Raw genomic sequence first — 22,758 nt, forward strand, 5'->3', positions numbered from 1 at the left:
TCTTAAGAATTTTATCACTGTTAGGGCAGTTAAAAGAATTATACATAGACAGAGAAGCAAGGGTGTGAAATGACTATGATGGCATGATATAAGAAAAATAAAATTAAAGGGTAAAAGGGGGATATACTGGGAGAAGGGGGAAGAGGGAGGTAGAATGGGGTCATTATCTCACTTAAAAGAGGCGCAAAAGAGCATATACAATGGAGGGGAAGACAGGTAAAGGTGGCACACAATACTTGAACCCTACTTTCATTGGAATTGACTCAAAGAAGGAATAACACATACTCAATTGGGTGTGGAAATCTATCTTACACTACAGGGAAGTAGGGGGGAAGGGATAAGAAAAGAGGAGGCTAATAAAAGAAAGGGCAGACTTGAGTAAACAGAGGTAAGAAGCAAAACAGTTTTGAGGAGGGACAAGGTAAAAGGCGAGAGAGAGAAAGATAAACAAGGGCAGGGAATAGGAAAGAGGGAAATACACAGTAATCATAACTGAATGTGAATCAGAAGAATTCACCCCAAGGTGGAAGCAGATAACAGAATGGATATCAGAATCCTACAATATGTTGTTTAAAAGAAACACACTTGAAAAAGAAAGACACTGACACAGTCAAGGTAAGGGAATGGAGCAGAATCCATTATGCTTCAGCTGAAGTCAAAAAGGGCTAGTGTAGCAATCAAGATTTCAGACAAAGGAAAAGCAAAAATAGAACTAATTAAAAGAGATAAGCAGGGAAACAATATTATGCTAAAAGGCACCATAGATAATGAAATAATATCCAACATTTTTACATCAACTTTCTCTGATAAAGGACTCATTTCTCAAATATATACTGAATATAGAACTCAGTCAAATTTGTAAAAATAGGAGCCATTCCTCAATTGATAAACAGGAAGTTTTAAAAAGAAAAATAAAAACTATCAATAAGCACATGAAAAATGCTCTAATCACTATTGATTAGAGAAATATGAATTAAAACAGCTTTGAAGTATTACCTCACACCTATCAGAAAAGAAAAATGCTAGAGGAAATGATGGAAAAATAGGTACACTAATGAATTGCTGGTGGAGTAGTGAACTGTTCTAATCCTTCTGGAAAACAATTTGGAAATATGCCCAAAGGGATATAAAACTGTGAATACCCTTTTACCCAGCAATACCACTACTAAGTCTATATCCCAAAGATATCAAAGGAAAACGAAAAGGACATATATGTACAAAAATATTTTATTAGCTCTTTTTACGGTGGCAAAGAATTGCATATCAAGGGGATACTCATCAACTGGAGAATGACTGAACAAGTCATGACATATGATTGTGATAGAGTATTATTGTACTATAAGAAACAGGAAGAGGGTTGATTTCAGAAAAAGATACCAAGACCTATTTGAGGTCTTTACTGATACAAAGTGAAGTGAGTAGAACCAGGACATCATTGTGCATAGTAACAACAATGCTGTAATGATGATCAACTGTGAAAGACTTGGCCATTCTGATCAATACAATGATCCAAGACAATTCCAAAGGATGTATCTCCAGAGAGAAAACTGATGAGCTCTGAGAGCAAACTGAAATAGTTATCCCTTCCACATCATGGGATCCAGGGGTGTGGCACCTCCATGATCTGGAAAATCCACCTAAAAATTTTTGACCTTCCTTCATATCAGAGAAGAAGTCTGACTTATGGTATTGAAAGATAAAATATGTTGATATTATATAGTACTATACATATATTTTATGCATTTCCAAGTTTCTAAACTTTTTCTGAGTTATCTGCTGGCCTTCACATATCATCTGCAGCTTCCAAAAATTTCCATTTAATTTCTTATGCCAAGTCACATTATATCAAAACTAATGGGAAAAGTCATGATGTGGAAGGGATAACTGTATGATTTTTTTACATTATTTTTATTGTTTTTTTAAAAACATGACTAATATGGAAATATGTTTTGCATTTCACATGTATAATTGATATCATATTGCTTGCCTCCTCAGTGGGTAGGGGAGGAGGTGGAAAGGAAGATAAGAATTTGAAACTCAAAATTTGAAAAGAATGTTAAAAATAAATAATATTTTTTAAGTATAAAAAAAGAATGCAAGCTCCTTGAGGGCAGGGACTCTCTTTGCTTTTTTATTTGTATATAGTATTTGGCATATAGTAAGCCCTTAATACATTTATTTTTAATTCTTTCATTCATTCATCCCCATTATTTATTTTCTCCACTCCTCTTTAAAAAAAATTATTTATTTTCTTTTAGTTTACAACATTCAGTTCCACAATTCCTTGAGTTCCAAACTTTCTCCCCCTCCCTCTTCTCCCTCCTCCCCCCACCGTAGCAGCATGCAATCTGATATATTTTCTCTACTCTTGATCTAAGGTTACAGACTCACAATAGAAGATTATAAAATGAAGTTGATTTCCCCTAGTATAAATTTATGTTACATAAACTCAGCTGGCTCCTCATCACTACTATACAACATTTATAATCTATCCTTATTCCTAGCACATTTGCCACAATGATTGTTCTAGGGCTTTTCCTTTTTCCCCTTTCATCTCCAAATGAAGCCTAACCCCCTACCCTCAATTTACAGCAAATTGTCTTGCCTTCTGATTCACTGAGATGGAGACTTTCCGGTGACAGCTTCCATGGCTACCCACCTTAGAATTACAAAACCTCTGAGTTGGAAGGAACCTAAAGGGCCATGTTATCGAATCATTAATTTAAAAAAAATCCCTTTTTCAAAATACAGCAAAAGTATCATTCACCCTTTATATGAAGACCTCCAGGTAGTGAAGGGGAATTCACTGCCTCCCAAAGCAGTTAGTTTCACTTTTGTATAGCTCAAATGGTTGGGAAGTTTCTTCTTATATCCAACCTAAACCCACCATTTTATCAACTTCAACCTAATATTCCTGGTTCCTTCAGAGACTAAATAGAGCAAATACAATCCCTCTTCCACATCATAGTACTTCATATTCTTGAAAACAGCTATCATCCCCATCCCCAACCTTTCCATCTAAGTCTTTGATGCTCAGTCATGTCCAACTTTTCTCACCCCATTTGGAGTTTTCTTGACAAAAATACTGGAGCAGTTTACCATTTCCTTCTCCATCTCATTTTACAGATTTAAAAAATTGAGGCAAAAGGATTTAAATGACTTGCCCAGGGTCACACAGCTAGCAATTATCTGAGGCCACATTGGAAATCAGGAAGATGTCTTTCTGACTCAAGGCCTGGGACACAACCCACTGCACCACCTAGCTACCCTAAGTCTACTCTAAGATAAACATCCCCAGTTTCATCACCTGGTTCTTATGTGGCATGATCACAAAATCCTTGAACATCCTGGTCATCCTATTTTGGATGGTCCCCTAAATGTGGTGCACAAAATTGAAAGCAATACTTCATGTATATTGTCTAGCCAGAGTAGGATGCAAAAGGACTACCTATCCCTTGCAGACACTTGGCCTATTTTAGTGTGACCAAAGATCATACTAACATTTTTGTCTGCCCCATCATGTTATTGATCTATATTGAGCTTAAAAGATCTAGTAAGGGGTGGCTAGGTGGCACAGTGAATAGAGCACCAGCCCTGGAGTCAGGAGGACCTGAGTTAAAATCCGGCCTCAGACGCTTGAAACGCTTACTAGCCATGTGACTTTGGGCAAGTCACAACCCCAATTGCCCTCCAAAACACACACACAAAAAAATCTAGTAAATCCCACACCCCAAATCTTTTTTTCAGACAAACTGCTGCATAACCATACCTTGCCTATCTACCACTGTGAAATTAAATTTTTGAACTCAAATGTAAGCATTTACAATTATCTCCATTAAATTGCTTTTTATTAGATATTTCCCAACATTGTAGATTTCAAAATATTTTTGTGTCCTGAGTCTAGCTAATTTCCTAGCTTCATGTAATCTACAAATTTAATTTATCCAAATCACTGATAAATATGTTAAATAGCACCATGGCAAGCACATGTCTTTGGGGTATTCTCCTAATGACCTTTCATACTTACATCAAACTATTAACCATTCCAGTAGTTTTGAAGTCACCTAGTCTTCTGTCTGTTTCTCTCTAACTTGTCTTCAAAAATAGCACGAGACTTTGTCAGCACTTTGCTAAAATCTAGATAAACTACATCTATGTTACTCTCTTGATCAACCAGTCTAGTAACAAGTCTGTCACTCTTGTCTGACAACAAAAGACGTGACTTTATACTGGCATGTCCTATTCTTGATGAGGTCAGGCTGGCTCTTTATGATCACTGCTTCATTTTCTAGATGTTCACTAACCATCCTTTTAATAATATGCTTTGGAATTTTGTAATCAGAGTCCATCTCACTGATCCATAGTTTGGAGACTACATTCTTTTTCCCCATTATTTAAAAATGGGAATATTTGCCCTTTCTAGTCCTCTATATCTATATCTCACATTTTTCATAAGTTTTCAAAGATCACTGACAGTAGCTCAACCAGTCTTCAATTAATAAGCACTTACCATGTATCAGTCATTTTGCTAGGCAATAATAAAAATAAAAATAAAATGGACCCTGCACTCAAAAGGCTTATATCCTATGCTAATTATCCTAACTGTTAGTTCTTTCAGTACCCTTGGATACAGTTCATCTGGGCCTGGTAAACTGAAATCATCAAAGGCATCTAGGCATTTTCTTTCTGTCTCCCTAGTAATCTTGAGTTTCAAATTTCTATCAGCCATTTTTGTTCCATTCTTTCCAGTCCACTTGGCAGTGAAAATAGAAACCAAATAAGAGTTGAATATTTCTACCATCTAATATTTGTACCAACCCTGTACCATTATCAACCACACAATTGTCCTATCCTTTAATTATAACTCTTCTTGTCCCCAATATAATACACACATGCATGCACACATACACACACAAACACAAACACACACCTATTCATCCAACCAAGCCACCAAAAACCCCTTCTTGTCCTTAACATTTCTCAGCATCCTTGACTTCTTTTGAGTTTTAGCACTTCTGACACTATTCCTATAGAATGCTATGCTTTCACCCTCCACAACCTATTCTTGATTCCATCATAAATATATATATATATGTATATATATATATATCTACATACACTTATACATATGTCTATATATACATACATATGTGTAGATATAGATATTGAGAATTAGAAATAGAGATATATAGAAATAGATACAGCTATAGATATTGAGAGATAGAGAGATATAGGTATAGCTATTGAGTGAGAAATAGATATATAGCTATTGATATAAAGATATTGAGAGACAGAGATTGAGTGATTATACCTGTGATATAGATCTTGCTCTATTTAGACAGCTCCCTCTTTTCTCCTCATGAGAGTTGTTTCTCCATGTATCTTTAAAATTATTCCAAAGAGTTGCTATTTAGCTCTCCTAGGCTGACTTCCATTATAGAATTTTAGGTCATTGATTTTACAAGTGCCAATTAATAATATGCACAATGGCATCTCATATTCCCTTTACTTTTCAGTTACAGTCTTCCATAATATTGAAGTCTGACTCTTCTCCCTCAAATCTTCATCAAAAAGGCACCTTTTATGTGTCATAAAGATTTTATAAAGATCAGAAAGTAGACATATGGATTAGTAATATTTGTTTTCTTCTGATTGCTTTATTCAATAATAAGAATAATAATAGCTCATATTTATATGGATCTTTAAGATTTACAAAGCACTTTACAAATATTATCTCATTTCATACTCAAAACAAGACTTTATTGGGGTGGCTAGGTGGCACAGTGAATAGAGCACCAGCCCTGGAGTCAGGAGGACCTGAGTTCAAATCCAGCCTCAGACAACACTTAACACAAAAACTAGCCATGTGACCTTAGGCAAGTCACTTAACTCCAATTGCCCTCCCCAAAAAGGGCAAAAAACCCAACAACAACAAGACTTTATGGTAGATGCTATTGTTATTCCCATTTTACAGATAAGGAAACTGAGGTAAACAGATGTTAAGTGAATCTAGGGTCACACAGCTAGGAAGTATATTAAGTGAAATTTCAACCCCAGTCTTCCTGACTCCAGGGCCAGATCTCTGTCTACTTTACACCTAGCTGCCTCTATAAAAATAACAACTGCCACCACCACTACCATCACAACAAACACAATAATAATAAATCTATGATAATTGCCATTATTATGGGTATAATTATATAGACTATATGATAATAAGGATAATGATGCTTTCCAAACATTTAGTACCTTTCTTTTAGGAAAAGAAAAAAAGGTGGAGTGAATAAAGAACTGGTATAAAAATCAAGAAACCCAAGTTGAAATCCTCCCTCTAATCATATACTACCTATGTTACTGCCTATGTAAGCCTGAGCAAGTCTCTAAATCTCTCAATGCTTTAGAAAACTTTCTGAGACTCTTAAGTTTGTGAATGAATCTTAGTAAATGGAATTTCTATATCCAGGAATTCCCTAAACTGAGGATATCACAGGTCTAATGCCTATTTCTTGTCCTTTTCTTTCAGATACCTTGAGAATCAGTCTATCAATGCACAGAACATTTTGTCACCTCCAGCCCAGATCCCCTCTGAGTATCCTTGGTCTAGACCAGCTGTGCTTCCCATCCTCATTTCCTTTAATGCTATTTCTATTTCTGGCACATAAGGGATTATGAAGACAATGAAAATGTGTTGGCTCAACTGTCTTTGGAGGTGAACAAGTTTGTTGTAGAAATCTACAGATCTTTTTCAGTATTCATTTGTTTGTTGTCTTCCTTCTAGTTTCATTTTTAAATGCTCTCAGGGTAATTTGGCTTAACTGGCACTCCTGTCACAGCTTCTGCAAACTTGTTTTTCCTACACTGCTTCTCACTGCTTTATGAGATGATTCTGCTTATAATTTCCCACCATCCTCTGCCATAAGACTTTTAAAAATAAGTTTTTATTGTCATCTTTTTACATCATCTAAATAGCCTCCATAATTCCTCTTCCTCCCTCATCTCAGAAAACCATCTTTATAACAAAGAATTTTTTTCCTTTTTAACATTTTAATTTATTATTTATTTATTAACAATCTTTTCTTTTGAAACTTTGAGTTCAATGTTCTCTCCCTCCCTTTCACCCACTCTCTCACTCACTGAGGAGACAAGTAATGTGATATCAATCATACATGTGAGATCATGCAAAACATATTTCCTTATTAGCCACACTTCCCAAAAAAGTTAGAAAAGTATATTTCAATTTCCAATCAGAATTTATCAATTATCTCTCTGGAGATGGATAGCATTTTTTTTTTCATCATAAGTCCTTTGGAACTGTCTTGGTTCATTGTATTGATCAGAATAGCCAAGTCTTTCACAGTTGGTCATCATCGATGTTACTATGCACAACGATCTCCTGGTTCTTCTCACTTTATTTTGCATCAATTCATATAGGTCTTTCCATGTTTTTTTTCTGAAACTATCCCCCCATCATTTTCCACAGCATAATAACATCCATCACAATCATATGCTACAACTTGTTCAGCCGTTCCCTAATTGATCAGCATCTCCTCAATGTCTAATGCTTTATTGCCACAAAAAGTGTTATTAAAAATATTTTTGTACATATAGGTCCTTTTCCTTTTTCTCTGATCTCTTTGGGATATAGACTTAGCAGTGGAATAGTTCCAAATTGTTTTCCAGAATCGTTGGGCCAGTTCACTACTCCATTGTATCGAATGTTTTCTCATCTGCATCAGCATTTGTCATTTCTCATAAATGTAAGATGGTACTTCAGAGTTGTTTTAATTTTTATTTTTCTTCAATGTGATTCAGAGCATTTTTATATGACTATAGTTTTTATTTCTTCTTTGGAAAATTGCCTGTTTATATCCTTTGACCATTTACCAATTGAGGAATGGCTCTTATTTTTATCAGTTTGACTGAGTTTGATAGTATACATTTGAGAAATAAAGACTTTATCAGAGAAACTTACTGTAAAATTTTTTGATGTTATTTCATTGTCTATGGTACCCTTGAGCAAAATGTATTTTCCCTGATTATTTCTTCGAATTAGGTCTAATTTTGCCTTAACGTTATCTGAAATTATGATTGCTACTCCTGCCTTTTTTTTTTAGTTCAGCTGAAGTATATTAGAGTTGGTTAGAGCTCTTTATTTAAACTCTGTGTGTCTTTTTGTTTCAAGTGTGTCTCTTGTAAACAATATATTGTTAGATTCTGGTTTCTAATCCATTCTGCTATCCAATTCCATTTTATGAATGACTTCATCCTATTCATATTCACAGTTACAATTACTGTATATTTTTCTCTATCCCATTTTTTCTGTTGTTTCTTCTTCTTCAGTATTTTTGTGCCTCTTTTACCAAAATATTAATTATCTTTTCATAATTTTCTTGCATCACTCTCACTTCTTTTCTCAATTTTTCCTCTACCACTCACTTCTTTAACTTTTTCAGGAATTCTGATTGGGTTTGGTGATGATTTGCATTTTTCTTTGAGTATTTATTTGTAGTTGTTTGCACATTGTTGTCTTCTTCTGAGTTTATGTTTTGGTCTTCTCTTCCACCATGGTACCTTTTATGGTAAAATTATTTTTTTTTTTGTTTTCTGCTCATTTTTTTTGGTCCATTTCTTAACTTTGAACTTTATGTTAAAGTTGGACTCTTCTCACCTCAGCCTAGAAAGGCTCTGGCCCAAGCTTTAGGCTTTTTAATGTTGCTGTTTTCAGAGCTAGTTCTAAGGGAGTCTGCTTCCAAGGTGGTGTTGGGAGAATTCAGCTGTGTGGCTGTCCCTAATCTGCCTTCTTGGCTCTCCTTTCCCCCACCCCAGAATTTTTTAAAGGAAAAGAAAAAAGAAGAGGGCAAAAATGACCAATACATAGGAAAAAATATGGCAATATGTGCAATATTCATAACTATGGATCCCCCACTTCTGCAAAGGTATTGGAGAGGTGTCTTCTCATACTTCTTCTTTGGGAAAAGTGTTATTCTTTGTAATTTTGCAACATTCATTTTCAATTGTGATAGAGTAAAAATAATTGTTCTTTCTAATTACAATATTGTAGCCACTATGTATATATTGTATTCCTCACTCTACTTCCTTTACTTTGCACCAGTTTTTCCATGTTTTGCTGTATTCATGTTTGTATAATAATATTTAATTACTTTTTGTAATATTAGTAATTGTTAACATTCTATTACATTTGTTCAGTCATTTGCCAACCAATGGGCATCTACTTTGTTTCTAGCTCTTTACTACCACAAAAAGTGCCACTAGATATTTTGATGTATATGGAACTTCTCTTTTTGTCAATGACCTTGTTTGAGTATATACTTAGCAATGGAATCTCGGGGTTAAAGGATGTGGACATTCTAATCAATTTAATTGCATAATTCTAGATTCCTTTCCAGAATGGTTGTACTAATTCAATGCATTAGTGTGTTTATCTTTCCATAACCTTTGAACATTGACTATTCCTATTTTATTTCATGTGTACCAATCTGCCAAGTCTGAGATGAAACTTCATGATTGTTTTGATTTGATTTTTCTCATATTATTAGTGATTTCCTCCATAAGATCTTACAAATAATTTAATATTCTAAATCAATGTTGTTATATTTCTTTGCTGATATATTTCTCTGCTAGGCAAGGAGATACAGTGTTTGACAATTTAGGTGATTTCTAGGATCTTTTAGCATCTCCTATGTGTATTGATTTATATCTATTTATCTTCCTTCTTTTATCTGTTATAAAATAGATTTATATCTATTTATCTTCCTTAGGGAAACATATCTATTTAGCTTCCTTCCATTATGTCTCTGACATTGTCTATTCTTTTATTTAGTTTCCATTTTTTTGGTGTCAACAGCTTATTTAAATGGGTCATCTTGGAATTGCCTCTAAAAGATAAGACCATTTGTTAAATATTTTTTTAAATTTTTATTATTTTTCATAATTTGATATTGATTTTTATTCTAGCTCCACAGTTTTTGGTCCGATTGATAGCTGATTTGAAAATTACTCTAATATCAGGATTTACTATCTGATAAAATGTTATGATGTCTAATGTCTCCCAATGCTCATTATCATTCATTCATCCATTCAACAGGCATTTATAAACAGTCTAATAAGTGCCAGGCACTATACTAGTCTCCATGGATACAAAGAAAAAAACGAGAAGATACTGTCCCAAACCTCAAGGAACTTATATTCAATTGAAGAAGATATTCATTATATATAAGTGTGAAATTTCTGTACAGTCTACAGTCCTCATCATTCAACTAAAATCCTCTCTCCAAGTTACTAGTGATCTCCTAATTGCCAAATCCAGTGGCCTTTTCTCAGTCTTAATTCTTCTTAATCTTTCTGTAGCCTTTGACACTATCATGAACCCTCTTCTTGATACTTTCATCCCTCAAGGTTCTGGGACACTACTTTCTCCTGAATCTTCTCCTACCCATCTAATGGCTCCTTCTCAGTCTCCTTTGTTAGATCCTCATCCAAATCATGTGTAATAATCATGGATGTCCCATAGATCTCTGTCCTGGGCCCTCTTCTCTTCTCCCTCTATAGTATTTCACTTGGTGATCTCATCAGTCCCCATAGATTTAATTATTATCACTTTGGTGATGATTCTCAAAACTACCTATCCGTCCCTCCCTCTTTGCTGATCTCCAGTCTCATATCTCCAACTGCCTCTCACACATCTTGAACTGGATGTCCAGTTCTTAAACTCAACATATCCAAAACTGAACTCATTATATTTCCCTCTAAATTTTCCCCTATTACTCTTGAGGGCACCACTTTCCTCCCAAGTCCCCAGGCTAGGAAAGTAGGTGTCATCCTCAACTCCTCACTATCTCTTACTCATCATATACAATCTATTGCCAAGGCCTGCGGATTTCACCTTCACAACATCTCCTGAGTATGCATCTCACATTTGGCTCATTGCAATAGCCTACTAGTTGGTTTGCCTGTTACAAGTCTCTCTCCACTACAATCCGTCTTTCATTCAGTCACCAAAGTGATTTTCTTAAAGTGCAGGTCCAACCATGTCACCCCTACACTCAATAAACTCCAGTGGCTCCCTGTCACCTCCTCACCTCCAGAATCAAATGCAAAATCCTCCCATTTGTTCAGCATTCAAAGCCCTTCATAACCTAACCCCTCCTATCTTTTCAGGTTTCTTACTTTTTAATTCTTGACAAGTACTCTTCTATCCAGTGACACTGACCTCCTGGCTATCCCACAAATAAGGCACTCCAGGTTTTTCTCTGGCTTTCCCCCTTTCTACCTACCTTCCTACCTTCTTTGAAGTCCCAAGTAAAATTTCTTTTTTTACTGGAAGCTTAACCCAATTACCCCTTAATTCTATTGCCTTCCCTTTATTAATTATTTCCTATTTATCCTGTATATAGCATGTTTGCACATATTTGTTTACTTGTTGTCTTCCCTATTAGATTGCAAACTCCTTAAGAGCATGAACTATCTTTTGCCTTTCCTTGTATCTGTAGTTCTTAGTACAGTGTCAAGGGATTGATAAATGCATATTAACTGACTACAAACCTTTAATCTTATTTCTTACTCCTGAACCATGTTTTCTAACATATTTCCCCTTAAAGCCAATCACCTTTGCATTGAATCAAAGAATATTAAGAGAAAGACAGAGAGACAGAGAAACAGAGACAGACAGAGATAGATAGATAGATAGATAGATAGATAGATAGATAGATAGATAGATAATGGATGGATGGATGGATTTATTTTGGAGTTTCTTTCCAAAACTTAGGCTGCATTCATTGTTATGAGCCCAGTGGTAATGAGCAATGAAAACAAGATAAGTTAAGGGTTTGTCCAGGATCTGGACCCATGGCAAGGTCTCAGAGTCTGTAATGTTTCTAGTGATTCTGCTTGGAAATCTAACCCCCCCCTTCCCACAAGACACACACATATATATACATACCCTTCCCAAGAAGTTAGGAAGTGCTTACTCTACCCGATCTTGTGCAGGAAAGGATCACCAGCCTCACAAGTTTATTCATGGTAGGGACAATGGTACCTACAGTGACTCTGACAAAAAATTCTCCACTCTTCCCCAAAAGATATAGCTGGCAATGACTATGCTTTGTCACACAAAGGAGAGAAGAAATAGGTAGGTTGAAAATAGATCTGTGCCTGGCTGCCTTGGGCACAAGGGAAAACTGACTGGAAACTCAAGTGGGACACATTTCATACTCCAAAGAAACATAAAGAAGGGACCCAGGCAGGAGACCCTCATATCCCAGCCAAGGTGAGGAGTCTTGACAGACCTGTGCTTGAGAGAATTGTGGGATAGTAAAGAGGGATAGGAATAAAAGAAAATTGCCAGAATACCAAAATCATATGTCTAGAAAGAGCTTAAATAAAAAGCTAGCACATAAACAGATAAACCAACAAAGGAAACCAAAAAATAGAAGAACAAAGCCACAGTGAGAAACCAAAGTACCATTAGAAAATATTACAATATAACTGAACCAGTATATTGTGCCTGACAAAATAGAGAATCCTAAGGACCAACCCCCACCTCACTGTGATCGTGGAACAAAAAGATATCTCAGAATGTCTCAAAAGAAACATAAAATTCATAAAAGAAAAAATTACAAGTAAATTTAGGTCATAAATTAGTGTTATTAATGCAAAAAAGTGGGATGTTCAGTGGAAATTTAAACATAAACACACATACAATTAGCAGACTAGGAAAAATTGAATCCACAATAGACAATCTCTCCAAATAAGTGAAAGACAGATTAATATATTCAAACCCCCCAAAAATACTGAAATAGAGGAAAATTTGGCAGAAAGGAAACAAAAGGAAGAATTACCAGGCAAGTGAAAATTACCTTGATGGCAGGCTACACAGAGATAACTTAAGGATTTTCCAGAGTTTATACTTTATCTGAGTCACAGCACCTAGGGTCACCTCTACTCAACAATAATGCAACAGAGTAAACCTCTTGAAAAAGTCACCTATACTTGATTCCCCCACTTCTTGGGCATCAACTGAAACTGCTCTCTCTCTAAGGTCAACACTGACCTCCACATCACTGAATGCAGTGTAAGCCTTTTCCCCATCTTCCTTTACCTTTATGTAGCTTTTATCATTGCTTATCATTCCTTCCTTCTTGTTAATCTCTCCTCCTCAGAGATACTCTGAAGATACTCATTCAGAGATACTCTTCTGTTTCTCTTTTCTCTCTTGCTGCTCTCTCACTCCCTTTTTGGTTCTTTATTCTCCTCCTGGCCCATTAGTCTCATTGTTTGCCAGTGGTCCACCCTGGCCCTCTCTTGTTCTCTCTAGACCAGGAGTTCATAACCTTTTTGGGGTCCTGGATCCCTTTGACAGTCTGTTGAAGCCTACAGAGTCATTCTCAGAATAATGTTTTAAATGCAAAAAAATTCATATGATTTCAAAGGAAACCAATTAGATTGAAATGTAGTTATCAAATTATTTTTAAAAGCCCAAGTTAAGAATCATTGCTCTAGGCCCTCTCCCTTGGCAAACACATTCATTCTCATGTCTTAAACTATCACCTCCATGCAGATGACTTTGGTACAGTCTCCTAAAAAGTTCTTCCAACTCCACTCACCCTCCCCCACCACCCATCCTTGCTACTATTACCACAACAAGCTTTCTTATGTTTTGATCTAATCATGTCATAGGAGTATAAATTTAGAACCAGCAGGGATCTTGGAGGTCATCTAGTCCAACCTCCTCATTTTATAGGGGAGGAAACTGAGGCTCAGAGAGGTTATGTGACTTGTCCAAGGTTATACAGGTTTTAAGGGGCAGAATTAGGATTTGAACCTAAGACTTCTAACTCCAAATACAGTGTTCTTTCAATTTCTCTGGTCTAAAATCTTCACTGGTTGTCTGTAGCTCACCAAGTAAAGAAACGACTCCTTTGGCCAGCATTCAGGGTCCTCTACAATCTGTCACTGTCCTGCCTTTCCAGCTTTATCTCATATTGCTTTGTTCCATATCATTTATTCTCTCCTGTCCCTCTGTCTTTGATAATGCTATTTCCTTTATCTATAATGTCCTTTCTCTCCCTTCTTTAACTTGTGAACTACCTAGTCTTTAAAGTTCAACTTAAACATTTCCTTCTTCCATCTCCCTGAGTCTGACATTTGGAGATAACCTTATTCCTTTCCAAGACTCACAGAAAAAAAATTGTGTAATTCTCCAATGTGCTTATGTGATCCACATTGTGTATAATATCAATGTTAGTGTCTCATTTTCCTAATATACTGTAAGTTCCATGAGGGCAGGCACTGTGTCTTATTGAAACATTGTATTTCCCCCATCACCTTGCACAGTACTCTCTATACAATCAAAGCATAATAAATGCGTATTGGATAAAGAAGGAGAAGAATTCCCTTTACCTTATCAGAATAGAGCCCAGTTAGATGCAAAAAAGTACATATCCATATATAAATTTTTACTTACAAAGTATGAGGGGCAGGAGGGGGAGGGAAAGGTCAAAGATACGCTGATAAGTAGTGGAGAAATTCTCTGCGGCCTCGATACAGCACTTCATTAAAAAAAAAAATGCCTCAATAGATTCCTCATCAAATCAATATGGGTACTCCATCCAAAGATGCATACTTTCTCATCCACACCTCATCTTACATGGATTATTGCCCACATCCTTAAGTCTTCCATAAGGGATCGATCCAATATACTAGAGATCTTATTCATGGTCTTTGAACATTTCATGAGTATCTGCAAAACATTCAGGCCATTCATCGTTACTGGCAACCACCTCCTTTTCCCATCATACATTCCCTGAATGGTGTCTGTTATGCCACTTCTTGCATGTATGTCATCTTCATTAATATGCTATAGCCTGCTTATGCCAACTATGCATCCCTCTACTACCCTTTTGGTTAACCATAATTTTGACTTTTCAGAGATTGTGGTGGTCCATGATTCATAGCCATGTGCCATCCCTGTAGGAACTCTAGCATTTAAACGATGGATTTTTATGTTAGGTTGCATCTTGAGACATTATCCTTTTGTTAATTATGGGAATAGCAATTTGATTAGAATAATGATGAACCAAAAAAGCACCACTAGACTGAGAGTCAGAAAACATGGACTCTAGTTCCAGCTCTGTTGCTGATTAGTTATATGGTCTTGAGTAAATCACTTTGCCTCTCTAAACCTCTATTTTGTTATTTGTAATATTAGAGGGTCAGATTAAATGAGCTCTAAAGTGTCTTCCAATTTTAGAATTCTAAGACTCAACAGTTATTTTTTAAAGGGTTCAGTGGAAATAAGCATATCATTAGTTGCTTACTTCTAAAATTTAGGAACTCCTTGGCTAGACTTTGAATCCTTAAAGAGAGACAATAAGTCAGCTAACAGGAGCTTTGACTTATAGCTTGCTCACCAATTACTTTTACACTTTCTTTCTTAAGAATAAAACTACAAGTAATTAATCCTCAATAAACTGAGATATCAGTCTTCAGGAAATGGATCCCTTTGCCATTTTAGAGGGATCTGGTGAGGTGGCCACATTACTAAAATGTCCTATTTAACAGTACCAAAGATATTTCTGCCGAAACTAGGTGAGTATCCCTCATGAAATGAACAGAACATTTATTTAATCAGGAAGAAGCACTGCTGTGAGTTCCTGACTGGTCTCTTGAGGTCCCTTCAACCCCTGGGCCACTTGGTTTCACAGAACTCCTTAGAACTAAGGCAATGCAGGTCACCATCAAACCAAAGACTTGAGAGCTCACTCTGTTGTGTCCTCCTTTTAGAGCATCCTTAGCCTTGGCTGGGACCTTCTCTCCCCCTTCCCTAGGTTTCAGCTGCCAGACTCACTCCCATGTGATTCTGGGAAAGGAGGTTTAAATGGTGGCTGGTAACTAGGATGAAATGAGTTGACAGCCCACACTTCACCTCCTAACATCCCTCATGGGGGCTGCCAGAGAACAGTGGCAGATGCTGGTCAATTAAGCAAAGATTCTTTCATCTTTTTTTTTTAAGAAAGAAACAAAGAAACGACATTAAAAAGTCTTTAAAAACCCAAAGGTATTTTTTTTGCTTACATAAATGCAATTCTTTTTTTTTTGTTAGCAATACAAAATAGCCAGAAACTAAATACCCTTAAGTATCTGACTTGAGTTATATTTACATAATAACTATCAAAATAATTTTTTGGCATTATGTGACTACTAAGTCATAAGTTCCTTGAAGACAGAGATGATGTCATATTTAACTTTTGTGCCACAACTGAATCTGCAATAAGTATTTTTGAATAAAGCAAATAATTAGATGATAGCATATGCCATTTGGCAATTGGTTGTTTGAATATCATACAAACATATCCTTAAAGAAATCTTCAAGTTTCTAGAAATAGGTAGCGAAAACTGGTTCAACTTAATGATATGGGCCATTAAAATTGTCTCCAGTCTTCTGTTCTAAAAATGAAATCATAGCTCTTAAAATAATGATAGCTGACATTAGTATAGTGCTATAAGGTTTGCAAAGCACTTTACATATATTTAATATTTCCAATAGCTATCAGCAAAGCTTCTAGAAATCATTTAGGAGATATATATGCAAAACATGCACTATGCCTGCTCTCTCACACACTTAAAAGGGACAAGTTTTCTCCATCAAAATGATTTTCTTTAGCCCTTGTGAACAAATATTGGGACTTCTTCTTAAAATTCAGTAGTTGTGCTCTCTCGTAAACCAACAACATTAAGTTCATCTCTGCATCTGGTGGTCAGAGGTCTCTTTCAAGCAATGAAGAAGATTGTAAGCAAACAATGGTGTTTCCATGGTGACGACAGGTGACTGTGGGTTTTGTGTGCTTTGGGGGTACTAACTCTTCTCTAAATGAATAAATAGAAGGTCATATTGACTTGACGAGACAGGTAAGTAGGAATAACTTACAGGTTATCCCAGTGTGTTTTAGAGAAAAATAAAATGGCATTAACTTTAGGTAGCATGATCCCCAGTCTCTCTCCAGTGGAAAACCTAACAGATTATTCACATTGATTGAAGATGTTATAGAGATGATGATTTAAGCAAATATTGGAAAAATATCTTTAAAAATACTTTTTTTTAAGTTTTGATACAGATAAAATTCAATATTTTTCTGTACTTATTGTCTCCCTCATTAAAATGAAAGCTCATTGGGAGTAAGGATTGTTTTATTCATTGAATTTGCATGCCAGGCACCTAATGCAGTGACTGGCACATAGTAGGTGCTTATTAAATACAGGTTGATTGGTTGTTTCTGGGGACATTGCATTTCTTTGAGTCACAGAATACTATAGATTCCAACAAACTGACATTGAAACTTACCCAAAGGGCAGTGGAAAGATGTATGGTATTTGTGAGCACACTGTAACACATTACAAATTGGAAATCATTCCTGAGAGCCAGTGTACAAGATATCACTAAAGAAATATATGATCCCCAACCCAAAGAATGCCAGTCACGTAATTATATTAAGGGATCATCAATGAAGGGTTCACATAGTCCATTGGTATCCATGCAATGCTAAGAAAATGAGAAATCCCCAGTGCATTGTAGAGGATTAATGGAAAGGTATGGACAAAATTATACAGGATGGGCAAGTGTACATGGGTTGTGATCTGCAGATCTATATTGCTGTGGGGAATATCCACATCTATGACATTACAGATCTATCAAAAGAAGTAAAACAATATTCTGTGTTCTGAGATCCCTGTTGCCACAACCAAAAGAAAACTGGTTTCCTCTTTATTCTGTAGGAACAAATATTTTAACAGTCAATACAAACAACATGCTATGTGCAAGTTGGTAGCTGGTCATACACATACGAAGTAGACAGTAGTATGCCTCAAATTTTAATTTTACTACTATTGTCCAACACATCAAAGACTGGACATTCTAATAGTTCCTTTTCCATGGATAACAGTCGTGGAGAGTGAGCAAAGCTGAGTGAAGAAGTAATGAAGATACTTGTAATGCAAACTCTTCAAAAACAAAACATTGTCAATCTAGCTATTCCTTCCTTCCCATTTCTGTCCCAGTCTCTGTTTCTCTATCTCTGTCTCTGTCTTTCTCTCTCTTTGTCTCTCTGCCTCTCTCTCTCTGTCTCTCTCTGTCTGTCTCTGTCTCTGTCTCTCTCTCTCTCTCTGTCTCTCTCTGTCTCTCTGTCTCTGTCTCTGTCTCTGTCTCTGTCTCTGTCTCTCTCTCTCTCTCTCTCTCTGTCTCTGTCTCTCTCTCTCTCTTTCTCTCTCTCTCTGTCTCTCTCTCTCTCTCTGTCTCTCTCTCTCTCTCTGTCTCTCACACACACACACACACAGAAAGGCAGTTTATTTTACACATAATACCTCACACTCTTGCTCTAGAGATCAAGAAAACATTTTTTTAAATTTGGTACCTATCAAGCTTTGGTACCTATTACCTCTCTCTGTGAAAGAGAAAGAAAGAGAGACAGAAACAGAGAGAGAAGTTGGATAATCAAAATTCATGCTCTTTTCATTGGTCATTTGGAAATGGAAGAAATTAACACTGCTACAAACAGAACTATTGCTACCATGAATTGTGGATGAATCTATTAGGTTTCTAGGATTGTGAAAAATGTATTAATTAACCCAAATGCGTATTGACTTCACATGAAATAGGCACTGTGGGCACAGCAGCTTCAAGATGACACCACTGCACTCAACAATATGCTGAGAGAACAATTTTCTATAGATACTGCATGAATAAGAAATACCTTCTTGATGAAACGCTTACTTTTCAGCATGCCAGATTCTGTTTCAACAGATGAAAAGCCAAAAGGTAAATTATTTTGAGCAGTTTTGAAATTGTTTAATGCTTTTCTCTTCAAGGCCAATACCTTTCAGTTTGTCATCAACTCTGCGCAAGGTAGGACCATCAGCAAGGAAGGAATACCAAAATGTAGAATGCAGTGAGGATTCAGAAACTGTAAAAATTAGAAAATGGATAAATTTAGGCCCCTCCAAAATGTCAAGTCTTGAGTGCATAGATTTCTGAGTTCTGTTCCAAATTACAATATGGTGTCATGTAAACTGAAAACAAATCCAAAAGTTCAATGTGAAGACAAATTTTCTCTTTAAAATGAGGGATGAGAAAAACACAGCATCACACAGGAGGTAACCTCAAAAAGACTTCCAAGGACATAAAGAAGCATTTAGGAAAAAAGAGGCCTTAGGCATCAGGTAGTACAAGTATCTCATTTTACAAATGGGGAAACTAAGGGTCACTCAATCTACCAGCACTTAACCAAGGTTACATAGATCAGAAAGATAGCAGAGCCAGGATTTAGACCTAGATTCTACAAATTTGGGGTTCTTTCCTCTATAGCACACTGCAATCTGAGTTACATACACAGAAGGGAGAAAATAATGGGAGGAGAAGGGGAAGAGATAAGTTCTGATTCTGGTCACTGAGCTTTGATATGGGCATTTGGTTAGTTTTATACCAGTCAGGTAAAACTGGTTATTTTCCAGAACTTTATTTGCCCTCTGCCTTCAAAGTCTAGAATAAACTGGAAAAGATGATAGAGAACATAACAGAGCTCCTACAAATAATGCACTGAATTCTCTAGAATTTCTGAAATTAATGGTTTTTCGACTGGTGGTAAGAACCCCTTCCTCATTTTCCTATGGGTAGGTAGGGGCCAGATCCTTCTGATTGACTCCTAGTCTCAGAACTCAAGGCTGCCCTCAAAAAAATTGGGTTAACTTGGTGCTTTGTGAAGAATTAGGGAACATATCCAATGGGCATAAGTCCTTTCTATCTGAAAGGAGGACCCCTCTCCATCTCATCCTTTAGAACATCCTAAGTCTACTGCAAGCAGAGACTGTTCTGCATCTGGGAGAATCCAGAAGAGGTTCTAGTCCCTTTATCTCTCATTAACTATAGGAAGGAGCTCCCCACCCTGGCAGGAAGCACAAAGCAAGTGAGAAGCTATAGCTAAGGCTTTTTAAAGTCACTTCCATTATCTTCTGTTTAGGTCAAAGTCAACTAACACTTGTGAGTAATTCATAAAGTGCCTATACTCCGAGGTATTGCCCAATCTCATTATCATTAATTTTTGCATATTTAACTACAGTTTTTAATTAGATTGTATTTTATTATTCATGCACATAATTTGAGCCTAACTCAGGCAGCTCTCTTGGAGAAGGGAAAAAAAAAAGGAAATTTGTTAGATTCAAAAGTTGATATTGGGGCGGTGCCATTATTTGATTGACAAGCCAAGGCAAGGCTGCAAGCCTGTAATGGCTTTCTTTTAATTTCACTAATAGCTATCATGTTATGTGCCTTTATAAATTTGTTAAATTCCTAGTACTGGGAGTTGTCTCTGTATGCGGTAACTGTAAATACTTTGCTGTGTTTGGCTTTCACATACAAACTGTTTGCTCAGGCTCCTTGATGTATTATTAAAATGGGTAATGGGCTCCTGGGATGCCATCTCGTTATATGCCTTCATTTGCAGAATAAACCATGCGTTGTTTTCATCTTTACTCATGATTGTTAATGGCATTGATGATGAGAGGGGTGTTTTTTTTTTTCCACTGCCTTTATCAGCATTGCTTTATTATGCAGGCAAAATAGCCGAGCTCCTGATTTTGTTTAAGGTTTTCAATTAGTCATTTGACTGAACACATCTGGTCCTGGCAGCTTTCCAGGGCCGGACTAGAGCTATTACTAGTTTACACCTGCTGAACCATGGCCATAAACCGCGAATGGGAATCAACTTAAATTGGCCTTTTAGATATGGTTGAAAAGTTGTAATGTTGTGGTGTTTTACTGCAGTGTCAGGAAGGTGTGAACTTTTTTTTCCCTCCTCCCCCCCTTCAAAGCAAAACACTTGACACAATATCCAAGCTCACTCCAGTGACTCATTTATAGTTTTGTTATTAATGATTGTTTACCCTTTTCCAACCGCTTATGGCTTAATCGACTGAAGTTAAGTAGATAAGATGGTGTTTGTACAGTAGGAGGGGAAGGCTGGTTTTAACTGTGTTAGTAAACAGTGGCTCCTGGGGAAATCTCGGAAGATGCCTTGGAATTATTCAGCTGCTGTTTGGAACGGTCCCTCCCATTTCTTCAGCTCCACTGGGAACTGATTCTAGACGGAGCCAGGGCTGGGATCCTTGAGCCAAAATCCAGTCATAGAAACGTTTTGAAGGACCTTGCCTTAACTATCAAAGAAGAACATGGGCTAAAATTCCAGCAAAACAAAATGTTCTCCTAATTCCTCTTCATACATGCATGCTAAAGGGAAAAAAAAATACCCTTAGCTTATATCAGAAGTTCTCCTTTGTCTTGGTTTCCCAGCTGCACAAGGTAGGTGGCTGGGCTGCCCAGAGCAGTAGCCAGGTCACGAGAAAGCCACTCACGTTTGGTTATTGGAGTTCAGGGAAGGTTCACGGAAGCAGCAACATTTCTGTTGGATCCAAGTAATTCACCAGGGACTGAAATGAAAACATTTCACTCACTGTGGGAAAATCCTGAACAACAGTTCAGACTCACAGGATGACAAAAGATATTGGCGCCAAGGCTGGAAGCGAGGTGCCTACCATGACACCATCTCAGCCCTGGGGATTAACCTTTTGATAATTTGATGATGGCTCCATCAATACATGGCCAAAGAGGCTCAAAACTAACAAATGGCCATGCTTCCAAGCAGGAATTCTTAAAATTTGATCTATTTGGCTCTCTAATGAGATAGCAGATACAAAGGGCTTTCCAAACCTTGAAGCATAATATAAATGTTAGTTATCATTATTATTAATGCAAATGTAACACTGAGGACCCTGGCCCCACTACCTGAAGACCAGGTATGTTACATTTTACCCCTCCCCAGGGTTCTCCCATAGCTATAATGGGACTAAGGAATGTCTAGGCTCTCTGCAGATGACTCCAGCCCCTACTGATGCTGTTCCTTCAAGTTGGAGGTTGGGGGGAAAGGTCACCTGCACCTTCGTTCAGTCAGATTAAATTTTACAAATTCCTACACAATATGTAGGAAGCATAATCTTTCAACCCTCTCTACCCCCACTCCCTCAGTCTTTGAGAAGGAGAAGGGAATTAGGAAATAGCTTTAGCTTGGTTCTTATAGAGCCCAGCCCCAAATTCTACATCCCTAGCTCCATTCCAGATCTAGTCCCACAGCACCTTGGCTTTTCAGAGCTTCCCACTGGACTGACTTCAGCTGCAAAATCCTGGCTCCATGGCAGTCATGACTCAAAATCCCAGTCCAGTCTGCTGGTACCCAAAACAGAGAACAAATGAAAAAAGAATAGAAACCAAAACACTCCAAGTTATGAGACCTAAAAGGGAGGTTAAGAGGTAGGGAGGAAGGTATCCCTCTCTCCTGATTCAGTTATGGGCCCCCCTACAGGGGGAACTGTGTGTGATCTTCACCCTCCAGGTGCAGCAGGAAAAAGAGGGACTGTTCCATTCTGGCCAGTTTTAAAGACACAATCAAAGTAGGCTACTCCCAGATACATGCTAGCACAGCCAAGGAAGCTAAGACCCTCCATATTAGGTGATTTGGGCAATCTCAGAAGGCAAGCCACTTTACACAAAAAAAGCAACTGAGGGTGGCAGGAGGCCCCAATTTTCCTGTCTTTTTTCTCAGCCTATCAGAGGGATTGATAGAATGTTGGACTTGGTTTAAAAAAGACTTGAGTTTAAATCTTGCTTTAGACACTTCCCATTTCTGCGACCTTGAACAG

The sequence above is a fragment of the Petaurus breviceps genome, unplaced genomic scaffold (genome assembly GCF_028583685.1).
Source record: "Petaurus breviceps papuanus isolate PSGF00001 unplaced genomic scaffold, PetGlider_PUasm1.0 171, whole genome shotgun sequence".
Lineage (NCBI taxonomy): Eukaryota > Metazoa > Chordata > Mammalia > Diprotodontia > Petauridae > Petaurus > Petaurus breviceps.